The sequence below is a fragment of the Amblyomma maculatum genome, chromosome 5 (assembly GCF_055883805.1).
Source record: "Amblyomma maculatum isolate TAMU_Amacu chromosome 5, ASM5588380v1, whole genome shotgun sequence".
Classification (NCBI taxonomy): domain Eukaryota; kingdom Metazoa; phylum Arthropoda; class Arachnida; order Ixodida; family Ixodidae; genus Amblyomma; species Amblyomma maculatum.
The window spans coordinates 66,554,855-66,575,081 of record NC_139348.1 but is presented as its reverse complement, the minus strand read 5'-3'; the positions used below and the strand labels follow the sequence as shown (position 1 = coordinate 66,575,081).

Here is a 20,227-nt window from a genome sequence, read left to right as displayed (position 1 = left end):
GAAGTTGTCTACTTGGACATAGGGGCTTACGGCGAACCTGGCAAGTTCACGATAGCTGCAGTTGACCACAAGAAGAGGCCAATTATTCAGGCTTCGATCTATGCCAAGGATCCTGCGGAAGCGGAATCACTGGCAATAGCCATCACCATAAAAACACAAGACAACCAAAATAAGTCATCACACGTAGTGACGGACTCCCAACCAGCCTGCAGGGACTACCTGGCCGGAAAACCTCACAAAAGAGCGTGTGCAATATTACGTTCCATCTCCCAGACGCACACAATTACATGGACACCTGGACACGAAGGCCTAGAAGGAAATGAGGTAGCGAATGATCTAGCCCGAGCTCTCACAAACCGGGCGGATCCCCATCCCTACCTCACCCCTCTCCTAGGACCCTACGGCGACAGGCTGGAACACCTACGGTTAGAAAGAAGAACTTTCTCACCACCACACAAACACCTTCCTTCCTCGGACGCTATAGACTGGAGAAAAATACAAACAAACACATTCCCTAATCTTCAAATTTTAAATAAGATAAGCCCAACAAAATACACGAGTTACTGTCCTTGGTGCGGTGCAAGCCCCACACTCTTTCACATCTATTGGGAATGCCAGGACAAACCTGACCCAACCTTAATAGTGCCATGCCCGACACACAAGCAGTGGGAGGCGGCCCTGACCAGCGACAACCTGGACCAGCAAGCCTGGATTATCCAGCTAGTCCGCAAGTCAGCTGCTGCCAGCGGAGCCCTGGACTAGGGGCACCGACCACCCAGCTCCTGTGAATATTTACTGATTATATGCTCATTAAAAGTTCTCTCTCTCTCTCTTTCAAGTGTTATAACGAGCACCCTCATGCCCCCTTCATTTATTTTCTTATGGCCTGAGTATCCTTGGGACGGTAAACATAAAAAACCAAACCACTATATTACTTTGGTTCTATATATATATATATATATATATATATATATATATATATATATATATATATATATATATATTGTAACAGATGAATAGGTTTTATTACAGGGGAACGTCGTATGAAGGACGGACGCACACGGCTCAGAAAAACCCAGATCAGTCTGCGCGTGGCTCACTTTCCCCGATTCTTCTTCTTCTCTTTCTGATGCTTCTCAGTAAGCCGCTACGCGGCGTAACAATTCCCCCCGGGTAGATGATTCTCGTCCTCGAGAAAATTAGGCAGATCGAAGATGGCAGCGCTTCAGGCGAGCCACGTGAACAACTTCTCAGAAATGCTGCGCTGCTTAGTTTTACACGGACAAAGGAACTGGACAAACGCTGAGGTTAAGCGCCTCAGCCTTTGTCCAGTTCCTGTGTCCGTGTAAAACTAAGCAGCGCAGCATTTGTGAGAAGATGTTCCAACTAGCTCAATCTCAAGCACCACGTGAACAACTTGTGTCTTGCGGGGTCGGCGGTTATCCGTCGTGATTGGCGATAACGTAATTCACGTCATTCAGTTGGTCTAACACGACGAAGGGGCCATCGTACTTGCAGATAAACTTCTCATACAGTCCTCGCTAGAAAATGGGCGTCCAAGGCCAGACGTAGTCTCCAGGGGAGTAAGTAACTGCATGATGATGCAGATCGTAGTGTTTTTTAGAGCGGCTTTGAGAAACCAGTGTGCATAAATGGGCTATACGATGGGCTTCTTCGGCACGGCTTAATATCTGGGAAACAGACGCATCGTCGTTGGGGGAAAATGGGAAGATGGTGTCAATAAAAACGTGGGGAGTTCTTGCATAGAGTAAATAGAAAGGAGAATAGCCGGTAGCCTCATGATTTGCAGTGTTATAAGCGCACATCACATACGGTAGCACTGCATCCTAGTTGCGATGGTCAGGCGAGACGTACATGGACAGCATGGTTGTCAAGGGGTGGTTGGTGCACTCGGTGAGATCGTTGGTCTGCGGATGATACGGTATCGAGTGTCGATAGTGTGAACCACAATGTCGGAGCATTTCCTCCAAGTCATCAACAGTGAATTGCCGACCACGATCACTTATAATAACACGGGGTGCGCCAAGGCGAAGAATAACGGAAGGTAAAAGAAACGACGAAACATCAGCAGCCTTTGCGGTAGCGACAGCAGCGGTCTCCGCATATCTGGTAAGATAGTCAACGCAGATGATAACCCAGCAGCAGCCCTCTACAGTCTTTGGAAATGAGCCGAGCTGGTCAATTCCAATCTTTTCAAACGGTGAGGTAGGTGGCTTGACGGGTTGGAAATGTCCGGCCAGCGTGGTGGTGCGTGCCTTAAGTCGCTGGCATTGTTGACATGTCGCAACGTATTGCTTGGTTGTCTTATAAATTTGTGGCCAATAAAAACGCTGGTGAATTCAGTGCAGGGAACGACAGAAGCCTAGATGTCCAGAGGTAATGTCATCGTGTATGGCATGCAAAACTTGTGCACGGAGACTTTTTGGGACGACCAAAAGGAGGGCAGCACCGTCAACTCAGCAGTTCTTGAACAAAACACCGTCTTCAATACTAAACTGCGTTGACACTGCTCTGCCTTCTGCTTCTTGTATAGGAGGCTGTAGTGACCGGTCGTCGCGTTGTTCTCGCCTAAAGGTCGCCATGCTAGGAAACGTCGACGCGATTGAGGCTAAACACCCGTCGAAGCCATCTTCATCGTTAACGGAAGTTGGCAATGGGTGCCGTGACAAGCAGTCTGCATCACTGTGATGTCGCCCACTCTTTTACGCGACACCAAAGTTGCATTCTTGTAAGCGCAATGCCCAGTGCGCCAGACGACCAGATGGATCGCGAAGTCCGATGAGTCAGCATAGCGAATGCTGGTCAGTAACTACGGTGAAGTAGCGTCCATATAGGTATGATCGGAACTTGTGCACAGCGAACACATTTGCGAGGCACTCCAATTCGGCAACTGTGTAGTTCTGTTCACATTTTGTCAACGTGCGGCTGGCATATGCAACAACGTGCTCAGCCTCACTATGCAGCTGCACAAGCACCACCCCAAGACCAATGCCACTGGCGTCAGTGTGAACCTCCGTCAGAGCAGAAGGTCGAAGTGGCGCAGCAGTGGTGCTGAAGTTAGGGAAGACTTGAGTAGATTGAAAGAGGATTCGCACTCTGGGGTCCACACAAATTGCGAATCCTTGTGCAGTAGAGAAGTAAGGGGGTGGGCAAGTTGCGCAAAACCAGCAATGAAGCGACGAAAATAAGAAGAGAGGGCAAGAAAGTTGCGAAGACTTTTCAGGGTGCGTGGAGCTTCGAAGTCGAGTACTATAGCAATCTTCTGCGGATCCTGCCTGATACCATCCTCGTTGACGAGGAACCCAAGAACTAAAGTTTGTCGCTCTCCAAAATGACGCTTCTTCGAATTCAAAATGAGGCCCGCTTTGCCAATGCATTCAAGAACATTATGGAGCCTCTCATTGTGCTCTTGGAAGGTCTTTCCAAAAATGATAACATCATCAAGGTAACACATGCATATTTCCCATTTGAGGCCACGAAGGATAGTGTCGATAAATCGCTCGAACGTCGCGGGAGCGTTGCATAATCCAAAGGACATTGCATTAAATTCGTATAAACCATCCGGTGTTACAAAAGCAGTCTTCTCATGGTCGGATGGATGTAGCGGAATTTGCCAATAGCCAGATCGCAAATCAACAGAGGAAAAACGACGCCGAAGGCAGACAATCGACAGCGTCATCAATGCGAGGTAATGGGTATACGTCTTTCTTTGTTACGCATTCAAACGACAGTAGTCTACACAAAATTGCCAAGAATTTTCTTTTTTTCGCTCTAGGGATCACAGGTGCGGCCCACGGACTGGATGATTCTCGGATGATTCCTTTCTGCAGCATTTCGTCCACCTGTTCGTGAATTATTTTGCGCTCTGCTGGGGAGACTGTAAGGTTTTTGGCGAATATGGGGTGCGTTTCTTTTGGTAATTTTGTGCTGTAGCCGAGTGCTGGGAAATGGCTACTCGATCCGTTTGAGGCAAAGTCGAACACTTGGGCATGCGTTGTCAAAATATCTTGCAGAATACGACGTTCACTAGATGGGAAAGATTTGTTGATCATCCCCTCAAACTCAGCACAATATTCAGTGTTGTCTTCCGCGGCTCTGTGCAATCGGAAATAATTCCAACGGTATGAGCCACATAATTCACAAATCTCGCGAGTGTCAAACCAGAAGGAAGACGGAAAGGCTCTTCTGACACGTTCACAGCCCAGAGGTGTGCGCGACCATCCTCCGCCTCCACGACCGGAGCGTGTCACCAAAATATTTTTTTTCGCTCCATTCGAGACATCTGGCTCGACGACTATTTAATGTTTACCCATGAACGATTCAGAGGATTCAGATGACTTCACGGGGAGAAACGTCGCCGTCATCGCAGGCAGCAGCACATCTTCATTCAGGGCGAGAACTTGATGACTCTGAGACATGAACATGTTATCTACTAATGCGGGGATAATGTTCAGCTGCAAATAAATTTCACCGGCAATAAAGTCTAAAGTAGCACCACACTCGCGCAAAAAGTCAACACCCAAGATCACGTCATGCGTGGCTTGTCTCAATTCAATGAATTCTGCCCTATAGCACTCGTCACGAATGACAACTGAAACAGTAAACTTGCCAACCGGAACTAACGTTTCACCTCCAACTCCACAAAACGTAGTGTTTTTGTCCCACACAAACACAACTTCCTGTCGAAGGCTGTTCTTAAATGAAAGGCTCATAACTGAGACAGCGGCACTAGTGTCAACCAAAGCATCCGACACACTGACACTTTGTTCTTTAGCATGACGATAGGCAGAGGTATGCGTGAAATTGACCGTCCGCTATACCTCGATCGGTCACATCACCTAGTTTCCCAGCGGTGGAGAAACAAAGCGGCGACGTGGGGATGGCGAATGGGGTTGTCGCTGCTGCGGGGGAGTGATGCTGCGATCGGACACAGGGGAGTCATTCCGTGCATGGCGCTGAGGAGAAGAGGGCCAATAGAAGGTAGGGGGTGGCTGCTGCTCCCACTGGGTACCATTCGTGAAGCGTGGTGCTCGTTGGACCGGGGGTCGGGTAATTTGACGACGCGGGCAAAAGCGGAAGATATGTCCGCTGCCCCCACAGCCGTAACATACACGTGGCTGGCGGCCCTGGTAGTTCACTTCGGGATCCCTTGGAGGCCGAGATGGGGCAACAGAAGCGCGACGAGGAGCACAACGAGGCACTTCATCCGGATGGGCTAGACGCTGCGGGAAATGAGGGGGCGATGTTGGTTGCAGGGTCCGTCTACATGCCGTTGTTGTAAGCTGGTTCGCAGTTATTTTGTACAGCCCATGGCGTGCGCTGTTCCCATGATGATACGGACCTGAATGTCGGGTGGTAAGGTACATCGAAATTTGTACGTTGCCGCTGAATATCCAGCTCCTCGCGTATAGTCCTCCTGACAATAGAAGCGATGTCTTCAGCCCCCGGAATGTCGATACCGGCAACAGTTGTGACATTAGAAAGACGTGCAATTTTGTTTGCTATCCGACGTGCCTTTAAGGCCTCAAATGCCCGGCACTGCTTGATGACATCTGCTACTGTGACAAGGGAGTCCCGCGAAATAAGGAAGTTGTACGCATCCTCAGCAATCCCCTTGAGAAGGTGCCCTACCTTGTCTTTTTCTGACATCTGCCGGTTTACAATGCGACAAAGTTTCAATATTTCCTCGATGTAACGTGTGCATGTCTCACCGGGCAGCTGGGCTCTCTGGGAAAGTTGATGCTCAGCGCGTTCCTTCTTCGCAAGGGTATCCCCAAAGGACTTTGTAATTTCTTCAACGAATCGCTCCTAGGTCATAAGCATTTCTTCGTGGTTATTAAACCACGTCAGAGCGGTGCCAGCGAGGAAGAAAACAACATTGTACAGACGTGCGATCGAATTCCAGCGGTTGTACTTGCTGCATCTTTCATATTGTCGGAGCCATTCCTCAACGTCATCTTCGGGCTTACCGTGGTACGTACGCGGCTCTCGCTAGTGGGAAAAGGTCGCCGTCTCTCCAGGTCGCTGTTCATGAGTCTGCGTCGTGCGGGTGGTAGCCATTGAAAGGTACAGTTGAGGAGAAAAAGGTGACAAACCTGCTACAAGACGGCTGCGACGAGGTACTGGTGGATCCAGAACATTTTTCACCCAGCACCTCCACCAAATTTAACAGATGAAATGGTTTTAATACAGGTGAGTGTGGTATGAAGGACGGACGCACATGGCTAAAAAAAAACCCAGATCAGTCTGAGTGCGGCTCGCTTCCCCTGCTTCTCCTTCGCTTTCTGCTGCTTCTCATGCGCCGCTACGCGGCGTAAAAAAAAGACAAATATATATATATAAATATATATATATATATATATATATATATATATATATATATATATATATATATATATATATATATATATATATATATACATATATATATATATATATTTGTCTTTTTTTTACGCCGCGTTATAATACATGAAGGAAAGAAGCCAACAGTCGGCGAGGCCAAGGAAAGCGTTGGGGATGGTACTTTATGTCTTTTCTTACCATCCCCAACGTAAAGTACCATCCCCAACGCTTTCCTTGGCCTCGCCGACTGTTGGCTTCTTTCCTTCATGTATTATAACGAGCACCCTCATTTCCCCTTAATTGATCTGCTTGTAGCTTACGGGGGTCTCGGTTCTGGCAGTCTTGAAGCCATAGGTAGCGTAAGAGGGTTCTAGCACAGCTTTCGCCCTCGCTTTTGATCACGTTCTACGTGACGCTGGCGGTAACAAAAAGGACGTTCTACGTCCGCCGCTATGGCTGAGGGTGGCGCTGGTGAACACTCTCAAGGTTCGTATACAGACAACATAAATACCCAAGAAAGTAGCAGGGGGGACAGCGGCCGATGTAGCCCAGTTGGAAGAGCACCGGACGCGTTATTCGGAGGTCGTGGGTTCGGTTCCCACCATCGGCACGTTGTTTTTTTCTTCTACTTTGTGTTTATTTATCTTTCTCCTAAACACTGCATTACTAATTTCTCTGATTATCAAAGTAAACAATTAAGAAAAAAAAAAGAAAAGACATAAAGTACCATCCCCAACGCTTTCCTTGGCCTCGCCGACTGTTGGCTTCTTTCCTTCATGTATTATAACGAGCACCCTCATTTCCCCTATATATATATATATATATATATATACCTGCCTATTCATACATATATATATTGTAAAGAGTACAAGGTAGCAAACACTGAACGGATCAGTTCCACATTACTGCACAGAGCTTCGTCCTCTGTTACCGCGGTTCAGGAAGGCACGCTGCAAAATATACACATATCTATATACCTATCTATCTACCTACCTATCCATCCATCTATATCTATGCATTTATATGATCGTCTTTGTATCTATATATATATATATATATATATATATATATATATATATATATATATATATATATATATATATATATATATATATATATATATATATATTGTCACGACTGAAGTCACAGGGAGCCGTGAAGGTACGCGTTGCCGAGGACCAGAGAAGAAGGTCGGCTTGTCGTTCCGATCACAGTCACAGAGTCCAGCACCAGCGCACCGCTCGTACCAACCCCCGCTTCGTCGTCGTCGGCACAAAACACGGCTGTCGCGCGGAGCTAGGCACGTGGCAATGTATATATATATATATATATATATATATATATATATATTGATACAAAGACGGACATATTTAGTTATTGTATGCCAGTTCGGTGCCTTGGTTGTGTCGTTGCAAATGGAAACATTAAATGCTGTGCCCTTCTCGCGACGTCGCTTATGCTGGTGCGTGTTTCTTAAATGCATACAAAGAATGTAAAGGACTGGCGTTTTATATATATATATATATACATATATATATATATATATATATATATATATATATATATATATATATATGCAAGGTCTTGAATATTTGGGGGCTGGGATTTAAAAAATTCCTATGCAAAATATACTACCCCATTCGAGCTGAAATAACGTTCACAAAGTATCAAAATATAGTCTACGTTATCTGATAGGTCAGTCAACATCGTTACTTGCCTAGATTTTCCAAAATCGATAAAAAACTGCTCTCGGTGGCGTGCACAATTTTCGCAGAAGAGAGTCGAAACGCTGCTTTGACATGGTGCGTCATCTGTCGAGCAGTGAGGCAAGCTCCATCCCGGCCGCACGGCCGGTCTTGAGGGAGAGCGCGCTTCTCTTCTTTTACGGCCTCTCCAATGGTGTCTGTTTCCACCGCCCACCGCGCCTCGGTGGGGTCGCCACCGCCCCACTGCTGCTCCTCCGCTACAGCCGTTCACGCGCAAGGGAAACGCGCGCTCGCTTTTAGCTTTGCCCGCGTCAGTTGCAACCGGCAGGTTCTGACATTTCGCCCCTTATGGTTTATACAAAGGCCGTAATCAGCATCGAACATTTATCGTGTACGATGAATAAAATACAGTCAACAATCCGCTCACGCGCGCGCGCGCGCTTTCGTCAGTTCGGCCGTGCACGGTCGAATGAAGCTTCGGGGACACTTCAACCTTTTTCACCCCTAGGTTTTGTAAAAAAATAAATTTACCAGGCTATGCAATGTGCCTTGAACGTTTTAAGGAGGTGTAGCGCGACCTGACGTGAGTACATGGTGAACTGTTGGGTGGAGATTCTGTCAACCGCTACCGTTTTTGTTCAGAGCGAAAGAGGACCGGCGAAAATTCATGGCGCGTCTCAGAGTCAGAGTAAGGAACAAAAATTTACTCATATAGTTAAAATTTCAATTGTCTAGGGGGTGGGCTGTTCTAGCTTCGTTCAAAATATATCGGTCGGTTGAAAGACCGAAGATGCATATGTAGTCTCGCAACTGACGGACATGTATCACATATATTATGGTAATGCTACCCAAAGGTAATGAAAAATAATATGCCTCTGCATGCGCACACATGTATGAGAGACGTAGTCTGTTTAATACATAGATAAACAATAACTTTTAATCAAGGAAATGAGCATAAACAGTTATGCATAATTGAAAAGAGCTGCAAATACTAAAAAAAATATGGACCTTCAAAGTTACACAATGTCTATTCATCAATTCATCAAAATGCGACTTGCGGCAAGAAAATTTGCATTCTCATAATCTTCCTGCATAGATTGTGCACATAAGGAGTTGGCCTCTCGTTTCTGTCTGTCACTTTCTAGGCATAATTAATTGACGAGAAGGATTCTGAAAAATATTTCAGATACTGGAAGCGGACCTTATAACATGGCTGTTGTCAATTCCTTCCGGGCACCTCAATGGCGAATTCTCACGTGCTGATTGAATTAGGATCCTAAGTACTTCGAGAACATTTGTGTGTAGTAGGTACATGGTAGCTTTGTCAAAATACAAAATTGTCCAATTGGGCAACAAGATCTGGTTTCGGATAATGCCGTCCACTTGAATATTGTCCTCGTAGAAGAGTCTACATTGGGCTGCTTCTTTCGCTAGTTTCAAGAAGAATAGCGCAAGCGTCACATCCGAAGTTGATTAACTTAACGATATATCCTAGCGACGTAAGATAAACCGGAATATATGACAGTGGGTAATGGGATGGCAGGAGATGCCATCACTTCCTTCAGTTCCTCGGTTACTGATTGCGGCGTGGCAGAGATGATTTTTTTGTCATCGACGCAAGGTGCCTTCCTTTTGCCCTCAGATGAAACAACTGTCTTGACAATGTAGCCAAGTGTCGTTAGCTGTTATGGCCCTCGCATCTAGCATGTCGTTTCCTTCCATACTTTAAACTTACTTTTCCAAATAGCGACTCAATGGGGTCGCTATAGGGCTTTAAATGTGTCTTGAGTGAGTGTCCTTCTTTAACGCTTTAATGTTTCTTGCATACTTTCGATATAGTAGGTGAACTCATTTGTAAGCCACGGCATCGAGTATCACCTGCGTCATTTTTTGGAAGTGGCGTCATGAATATCAAAGCATTTTTATTGTTTTCATAATAAGCTTAATATCATGCAAAAATTTGGTTAAAATACGTTTCTTTGAAAATAAAATAAAGATTATATTACAACACATTTGCTAATATATATTATAGTAACATTTAAAACTCAACCTTACAACATTTACCTTGACTGTATACTAACACTTTATCTCATGCAAGCATTCTGCAATTTACATTACATATTTATGAAATTATTTTTATCTTCGGTGCTACATGGATGGTTTCGCATGGAGCGCTGAAAGACAGTTTTGCTGTTGCAGACGAGTTGCTGTCATGTTAGCCTTGAAGAAGCATTGATGTGATCACTGCTCATTCAGTTTTTTGTTTTTAATTCCTATTCTTGTACAGGCTTGGGAAAAATTCGTGTTAAAAGCGACAAAAGTAGCTACCATGCCGCAATGTATGTCATATGCTTGTCGAACGTTTGCTGAGCGACAGTGTTTTTTATATAAAGACTCCGTTCAAGTGTGTAGTACGTTGACGACATGCCGCTGCAGCATCTACCTTCCGTGTTCATTAATTTCGGGGCTGCACTCACCACGAAACCCGCGAGCAACAGCGCGAACTCAGGCAAAAGCCACCCGCCGCCGCTGAAGCAGATGCGGAGCGAACAGTAAGCAGGTCACGCCCCTTGCGGCGGCGGAGAGCGTGACTCAAGGAGAAACGTTCCCATTGTTCCCGCGGCGATTGAGAAGGCCGTTAGAAAGAGCGTGCGCTTTCCCTCGAGACCGGCCGTGCCGGCCGTTGGCGCGCATGCCTCGCTGCCCGACAGATGACGCACCATGTCAAAATATCTTTTCGACTCTATTCTGCGAAAATTGTGCACGCCACCGAGAGCAGTTTTTTCTCGATGTCGGAAAATCTAGGCAAGTAGCGATTTTGACTGACTTATCAGATAACGTAGACTATATGTTGCTACTTTGTGAACGTTATTTCAGCTCGAAGGGGGTAGTAGATCTTGCATAGGAATATTTTAAATCCCAGCCCCCAAATATTCAAGTCCCTGTATATACATATATATATATATATATATATATATGTATATATATATATATATATATATATATATATATATATATATATATATATATATATATATATATATATATATATATTGTGGAAGAAGGCCATGTCAAGACGGCGAGGTCGTGGCGGCAAGGACAGCGAAGGCTTGTCTAGCGTTTTAATCCGATCAGGAACCCAGGCACGCGCCGGAGCCGGCGCCGCGGGACGATGATGATGGTATGTACAAATCAAAGAAGATGATGATGGCATGTACAAATGAAAGAAGGTCCACAGAAGGCTCACACAATCTGCCCGGGGGGTCGGTTGCGGCCAGCCTGGCCGCTCCTAACTAACCGATGTACCACGGCGCACAAACAGTTTCAAGCGAGAAACATGAACAGTTTCAGTTCCACGGTGGCGTCGATCGGCTGGGGGATCAACAGGCGTGACTTTGTAGTTAACTGGAGAAGTTTGGCTGATGATCTTGTAGGGACCAAGGTAGCGGTGGTGGAATTTGTCACTAAGGCCAGGGGATCGCAGTGGAGTATAAAGCAGTACTTCGTCACCGGGATGATAAGAGACCACGCGATGCGTAGTAATCGTAGCGACTCTTGCGGTCTTCCTGGCACGCTGCTGTGTTGATGCGGGCAAAATGACGGCATCTGGCCACACGAGATAAGAACTGGGTAGGTACCGATGTGGAGTAGCCGGTCGTAGAGAAGAAGGAAGCGTCGAGAATTGTAGTGGGAGGACGGCCATAAACGAGGAAAAATGGAGAATAACCGGTAGTCCACTGTACTGCTGTGTTATAGGCGAAAGTGACGAATGGTAGAATAGTGTCCCAATTTCGATGATCCGGTGTGATGTACATGGAGATCATATCCTATAAGGTGCGGTGAAATCGCTCAGTCAGCCCGTTAGTCTGGGGATGGTAGCTCGAGGTTGTCTTATGAAGGGTGGATGACGCGTAAAGAACTTCGGCAACGACTGTCGATAAGAAGGCCGTCCCGCAGTCACTTAGGAGCACCCGAGGAGCGCCATGTCGCAATACAATTGATCGCAAAAAGAAATTTGCTACTTCTTGAGAGGAACCGGTCGGTACAGGTGCTGTCTCAGCGTAGCGTGCAAAGTGGTCGACAGCTGTTATAATCCAATGGTTACCCCCATCGGAGAGAGGTAGGGGACCATATAAATCGATGCCGACTACGTCGAATGGCGTGGCGGGACAGGGAACAGGTTGTAGAAGGCCAGCGGGTGAAGAAGTCGGCCGTTTGAGACGTTGGCATAGAGAGCAGGATGCGACGTATTTGGCAACGCTGGAAGATAGGCCAGGCCAAAATAATCTTTTTTTCACGCGGTCGTAGGTTTTGTCAACACCAAGGTGACCTGCAGTAGCTTCATCGTGGAGAGCCGCCAGTATACGTGGGCGAAGCACACGCGGCACAACTGGAATCCAGCGAGTTCCATCAGGGCAATACACGAAGCGGAGTAGGATGCCATCTTCGAGCTTGAAATTGCGAAGTTGTCGGCGAAGCCGAGCATTGGGTGGGTCCGAAGCGCCAATAAGGCGGTCGATGGTAGGACGGCAGTAGGCATCGGCTAATTGCTGTGAGCGGAGAGCGTGTTTGTTCTCAGAGTCGTCAAATGAAACTGTTGTGATATACGTCGGGGAAAGAGATGTTCGGCTGTGGTCATAGGTGGAAACGCATTGGGAAGAAAAACAGCAAGCCGATTCCGAAAGTGGACAGCGAGAAAGAGCGTCGGCGTCTTGGTGTTGGCGAACCCGATTTATAAGTGACGTCGAAATTGTATTCTTGCAGGCGTAGAATCCAACGGCCAAGTCGGCCTGTCAAATTTTTGAGCGAAGACAACCAGCAAAGAGCATGGTGATCGGTCACAACTGTGAAGTGCCGACCGTATAGGTAAGGGCGAAACTTTTGGACAGCCCAGACGACGGCAAGACACTCCTGCTCGGTAATAGTGTAGTTTTTCTCAGCTGGAGTCATAGTCCGACTGGCGAAGGCAATCACTTTCTCACGCGAAGTTGCATCGCGCTGCAGAAGTACAGCGCCAAGACCGAGACCACTGGCATCAGTGTGCAGGATGGTTGGAGCGCTGTCACTGAAGTGGCCAAGAACAGGGTCTGATGTGAGGGCGTGCTTCAGGTTATTAAAAGCAGCTTCGCACTGTTCAGTCCACACGAAGGGGCTGCGTGCTTTAAGTAGTTGATGAAGTGGAGCAGCAATACTTGCTATATCCTTTATAAAACGCCAGAAATAAGACGCCAGGCCGAGAAAACTGCGCAATTCTGTAGTCCGTTGTGGACGAGCAAATTTCAAGACAGCGATGATTTTTTCAGGGTCTGGACAAATGCCGTCATGGCTGACTAGATGTCCCAATATTTTAATTTCCTTCTGACAAAGTGGCACTTCTTGTTGTTGAGCTGAAGGCCGGCTGAGGCGAGACACGTGAGGACCTCATTCAGGCGCGTGAGATGGTCGTTAAAAGTTGACAAAAAGATGACAATGTCATCCAAGTAACATAAACAAGTTCTCTTTTTTAGGCCACGGAGCACAGTATCGACCATCCTTTCAAATGTCGCTGGTGCGTTACAAAGTCCGAAAGGCATAACATTAAATTTGTAAATGCCATCGGGAGTTGCGAAAGCGGTTTTTTCTTTATCGTCCTCGTGCATAGGTATTTGCCAATAACCTGAGCGGAGGTCCAAAGTCGAGAAATATTCGGCGCCTTGGAGAGAGTCAAAGGCGTCATCAATTCTAGGCATTGGGTATACATATTTGCGGGTAATTTTGTTGAGTGCGCGGTAATCAACACAAAAGCGTACCGAGCCGTCCTTTTTTTTAACTAACACTACTGGGGAGGACCATGGACTTGTCGAGGGACGAATAATATTGCGATGGAGCATGTCATTTACATTTTCTTCAATTACTTTTCGTTCTGAATGGAAACCCGATAAGGCCGTCGGCGAACGATAGAGTTACCTTCAGTAATGATGCGATGGTGCGCAACACTAGTCCGTCCCAGTGGTGGGGAAGTGGCATCAAAAATGGCTTGGTGTTGTCGAAGCAATGTCAGCAGTTCTTGACGTTGGTTCGGTGTGAGGTTAGGATTAATAGTCTTTGTGAGAACAGAAAGAGAGACGTCTGTTGAAACACGGTGCTGAGGCTGAGGGGCGGTGAGCGCCATCAAGGACAAAGGTTGAACATCCACCATGCAGGGGAGAAAAGTTCCTTTTCGGAGCACGAGGGATTCACGTGGAGTGTTAGTGGCCGCTACTGTCGCTGAGCCGTTGCACAACCTCACAAGACTAGACGGGAAGGCGATAACGCGTGCAAGATGACGATAAGATGGTACGATGAGTACGTCCCCGTCAGCGATGTGGTCAGAAACAACGGTAAGCAGTTTTTCGCACTGAGGAGGCAGAACAGTATCAGCGGCGGCAACGAGGGGATGATGTCTTTCAGAAACTTCAGATGAAAAATCGCTGTCTGTCATATGGATAACACGGTCGCCACAAGAAATTAACGCCGAAGCAGTTGACAAAAAATCCCATCCAAAAATCATCAGATGCACACATGGTGAGAGCACAGGAAACTGCACATGATGGCGGACACCGTCAATAACAACTCGTACGGTGCACTTTGCTAAAGGGCGCAAAGGGACGTCATTGGTTCCACGGAGTTCAGGCCCAACATATGGTGTCGTAACGTTTCGCAAACGGTAGCAGAAATCAGCGTGAATGACAGAAATTGCAGCCCCTGTATCAATCAATGCTTCGACCGGTAATCTTTCAAAGAAAAAAAAAATCATATTATACGGGCGATCTGGAGGACTTTTGGTAAGTTCGCAGACTGCAGTTTGACCTCCGGAAACTCCAACGCTTAGTTTTCCGGATGGCGGACAGGGAGAGTTGTTGCGGGTCGGAGAGGGGAAACTGAGCGGCGGTATGGGGATAGGGACCGGCGTCGGGATGCATGGGCTCCACGAGGCTCAGACGAGGATTCTGGAGGTGGGGATGATCTTCGAGGTGGGCTGGAAATAGGTCGTCGCTGATAATATGAGTGTACGTCACTTTCGAAGGCGTCATAACCACGCCGCTCGTTCTGAATACGTCGACGGCAGAAGCGGGATATATGTCCTCGTATTCCACAGTAGTAGCACACTGGGCGAGAGGGGCGCCAGGGCGCGTAATAGGGTGGCGTAGGCTGAGCCGTCGTCACAGCGTTGATGGGGTTGTAGGGCGATGCCAGTTGGGGCGGCGGAACAAAAAGAGGGGGTTACGCTGCGACGTGCGCCTAAGTCAATGCTGGGCGGGTTGCAGGGGGGTCGGACGCCATAGGTCGCGTGATTGTTGCCAGCTCACCTTTAATGATGTTGCGGAGACCGGCGTCATTAGAAGGTACGGAAGATTGATCGCACCCGTGTCGACAGACAGGCTTGAGGGTTTTGAGCTCCTCCCGGATGATGGCTTGAATCAGTGCCCGTAGATCCAGGTCAGCATAGATCGGGCCAGTGGCAATGCCGGGCTGCAATCGGGAGGACTGCAGCTGGTCGATGCGTTGGCAGGTCGCAATAATGGCGTCAACAGTAGAAGGATTCTGGGAAATGAGGGTATTATAAGCCACAGAATTAATTACTTTTAAGATGTGGTGTACGCGTTCAGGTTCCGGCATGGTGGGACTAACACGCCGGCAGAGTGCAAGTATGGCCTCTATGTAAGACGCGTACGACTCACTGGGACCTTGGAGGCGAGAGGCGAGCTTGTTCTTCGCGACCTCAGTTCGAACTGCTGGGTCCGCGAAATATTGGCACGACTGCTGCTTGAATGTTGTCCAGTTAGTGGTGTGGGGTTCGCGGTTAATAAACCAGGTTCTGGCGACCTCAATGAGGTAGAAACATTCAGAAATTTTACAGCATCGTCCCACCGGTTGTAGTTACTGCAGCGTTCATAGGTGTCCAGCCAGTCATCGACGTCTTCGTCGTGACGACCAGCGAACAGCGGCGGGTCGCGTTGTCGTGTGGGCACAGTCAGAGGGGGGGGGGGGTGCAGCCGAGGTAGAGGGTCCTGCCGATTCGTGGGTGCTCTCGGTAGACATAACGATGGTGGCAGGCGGTAAACAGCGACCGGAACGTAGCTCCAGCGAGAGGCAGGGCACAAAACAGCAAGGGGATCAATTCTCACCTCCACCACTTGTGGAAGAAGGCTAGGTCAAGACGGCGAGCTCATGGCGGCAAGTACAGCGAAGCCTTGTCTAGCGTTTTAATCCGATCACGAACCCAGGCACGCGCCGGAGACGGCGCCGCGGGACGATGATGAAGGTATGTACAAATGAAAGAAGATGATGATGGCATGTACAAATGAAAGAAGGTCCACAGATATATATATATATATATATATATATATATATATATATATATATATATATATATATATATATATATATATATACACGACCTGTATGAACGACCAGCTTGGATGTATTGCACTGGCTAAGTAAAAATACAAAGCATTACGCAAAGAACTTTCTCTAAGTAGAAGCCTCGGTGTCGCTCTATATGAATATGTGCGACCTTGTGGCGAAAAGGTTCTGCATTAATGGCGCCCAGTAGCACTTCATGCCTAGTGTAGTTCGAGTACAGGTATTCCAATAAAATGTCTTTAGGGATGACACCTCTCGATCGATGAGTGCGTACAGGGCGTCTGCGGGCATAATTTTATCATGAGGCGGAGCAGAAGCGCCCAACACTAGTATAAATGCTCACACACGCGAGGCCAATAATGCGAACCAATGATGCAAACGATACCAACAATTGAATAGCGGAGCTAACTTTATTATTGGTAAAAAGGACTCTCAACGCAAGCAATATGTCGGGGTGTTTATCGTTTTGTCTTGTATGAACAGGCGAGCTAATACATCGTATATGATGTAATTTGCGTTCGCTGGTTAGAGTAGCGCGTGCAATTCACGCCTTTTACGAAAAATGTCCGTCGGTGTCATCTGAACCCTGCACGGCTTCATCTTTCGTGGTCCTGTCTCCAGCAAACAATAATGATGTCCTTAATTGAATGGAAAGAGTGCACTAGTTTGCTTTGTTTTCACACAGCGTAGCGATGTATTAACCGTCATGGCTGCGTCAAGGTCTGATTTATTCCGGCGAATTGTGTTCGGCTGCTCTATGGATAAATAATGAATTTTTGGAAGAGTAAACAAACTCCCTACTGCTGTGAAATTTATCAAACGACAAGGCCTACAATAGTTGTTTACTGTTTGCCTGTAATTTGCTTATTGTGAGAAATTTTAAACAAAAGACGAACACGTACCGACAAAAAATTGTATTCATACCACACTACTCCAAAACGACCTTCGATGATAACAAGCGGATCGGTGTCTATTCACCGGTGGACCAATGTGCCACATTTTATTGCTTATGTATTGCAGCATGAAGAATTTTGCTTGCGTAGCCGCAAGCGCTTTGTTGCTGCAAGCGTTAGCTTTACGAATACAATGGATCAAGCGACCGGTTTTGGAATTGCGGAAAATTGGAGAAATTTGCTGTTTCCAAGCTTATTCTCCATCATTCTGCCTTGAAGTGAATTTTCTCTCGCGAGCACGTGTGCCATGTATCTTTCAACCCTGGCCTATGACCAGCGTTTACATTCGGATACCTCAAGAATACAATGGAGGCTTTAGCGGCAGTTAATGCTTACGAGTTTTTGAACACATTTGAGTTCAATGGTTCTACAGCCTTGGAGAATAATCTCTAAATCTTTGGATCTCATTAGTATGTAAATTTTAATAGGATAAACATTAGATGTAGTTTTCAAAATGGGCAATTTTCCACGTCACGCCTTTGCTTTTTTTGCGCGAACAAGTATAACATGCTTTATGCAGACGAGCATAGCCGCGATCAGACCCGTTTAATAAAAGTTCGGTCAAATAAAAAGCATTACTGCATTTGCATCCAACATTGAGGGATGCTTCAAGGTTCCCTCTGTATATCTAACGACATGTCAATTCTATTCATTGCCCAACAATCAATCTAGGAGCGCTTAGCAAGTTTTACTCGATTGAAGAGAGTGCAAACCGATGGCCATCACCAAGTATTATGAAAGGAAAACAATCCCTGTGCTGTCGAAACAAAGTATCGGCTTTGGAGTATCGGGCATTCTTCAAAGTTGTGAGCTTTATAAGCACATTTGTCAAATCATGCATGTCATTATTTCATTTTATATCATTACTCCACAAAGCACCTTAACACGTATATAATGGCCGTGCTTTACCTGCCCCAAGGAATTCTATTATTTCTCTCACAATTCTTTTTCAATCTTTCCCGCCCGAATTCCCCTTCCTACACAGAGCAGATTGCCAGCGAAATCTAATAGCCGGAAAAATTATCTGTTTTTCCATTAAAGAGTCTCTCTCTCTCTCTCTCTCTGTGCTATGAAAAGCGCGTAAAAGGACGCACGTGTTCTCAGCAGCCTCCACCGAAGACGAGGTAGTCTCCGCCTCATAGCTGGGACTCGAGTCAAGCGATAACCTCTGCAGAACCACCCAAGTGCCCACCTTTCATACATACCATCCACAGAGGGGAGTATGCATAATTTATGTTACATTTATAGTACCCGTTCGGCTGTGTTGTTAATGATCCAAATGATTATGTAATCATGACGACAGTGAGAGTGTCAGCAGAAAGCAGTGTAGAGGAATAACACGACCGTCTTTGTCATGGCGTAATCTAAAGAGTGCGTTAGGATAAAAAAGGGTGTAACAAGCATTAGGTTCTAGAACTGGCGTAAATGATCGCGTATAAAACATGCCAATCACTTTCACTTTCACTTTATTTCACTGCACATGAACAGAAAAAAAAAACTATATGTGGCGAGGAAAGCGGGAAAAATGCTGCGTGCTATGCAGCTTGACCTTAAAGTTGGCAAGCAGGAAAGTAAAAAGTAAGACTTGGGGAAGACTAGAAACAAATAAAGGCTAAACAATACCATTATGAAGATTGATAAAACGGAACAGACTTTTTCTTCAACTAAACATAGCGTGCAAACGATTCTACGATAATAGACGAAATTGTTTTAATGTGAGGTTAAACTTATTAAGTGCACGCGGAAGGCTAGACTGCAGGATCTATAGACCATAATTAGTACTGGGAGAGGTATACCGGTCAGATTTCACGAAACCTTGTGGAGCGGGACGAATTGCTCGCCTTCAAATTGGCAGTGTTGATTAAGTGGGTATTGTGCTTGAGTAATTCATGATTAAATGACGAAAGAAGCTGATATTCAATGAGCTCATCTATTTTCATAGCCTTGTATTTTTAAATAAGATGGCACTGTGAGAATTATATGGCAAATTTGCAACTGCGCACAGGACACTCTTGTGCAAAATCTGGAACTTATGTAGCGATTGCTTAGTACCATTACCCCAAATTGAATGATAATATTGGACTTGTTATTGAAATAGTGAATAGTACAACATGCGCATTAGTGGTGAAGGCAGCAGCTATTGACATCTTCTCAAAATCCCTAGATCCCTGCAGTGTTTAGTAAGTATATAAACGGTATGAGAATCCGAAAACATTCATTCATGAAAGAGAACACCGATTGTTTTTATTGCCGAACATATTTCGGTTTAAAAACCATTTAACATCAAAGCGCTATTTAAAAAATATCTTTTCGTTTTGTAACGGAAAAGAACAGCCTTACAGTTTATTACTAAGGAATTGTTCAATGACAATGAATGTTTTTTTTGCTCAAAGTTATACAGGCTTCCTTTAAAATGTCGTTGGCGTCTGTTCCTGAGAAGAATAAAATTGTGTCACCTGTGTAAATAATGTAATGGATTGTATTGTCAATGTTCACAATATCATTTATGTAAACTGTAAAAAGAAACGGCCCTAAAGGACCTCCCTGGGGTACACCATGCCGGATCTTTTTTTAATGAAGATAATTCTCTATTGATGCTAACGCCTTGATATCTGTCAGTTAAGTAGCTTTTTATTAGGTCTAGTGCGACGCTTCTACATCCAGAATGGAATAACTTTTAAGGCAATATTTTGTGATTTATTCTATCGAAAGCTTTTGAAAGGTTTATGAAGATTTCTAGTGTTATTTCTTTACTTCCTGTATTATGCTATATTAGCTCTTTTTGTTGTAGTACTGCTCTGTCTACAAATAGAGGTGCTC

At 45.9% G+C, this 20,227-nt stretch overlaps 1 pseudogene; it reads right to left on the bottom strand.

The window, feature by feature from the left end:
- Positions 1–5,283: 5,283 nt before the first annotated feature.
- The window catches only part of LOC146188439 (uncharacterized), a 45,588-nt pseudogene continuing 30,644 nt past the window's right edge, over positions 5,284–20,227 (bottom strand).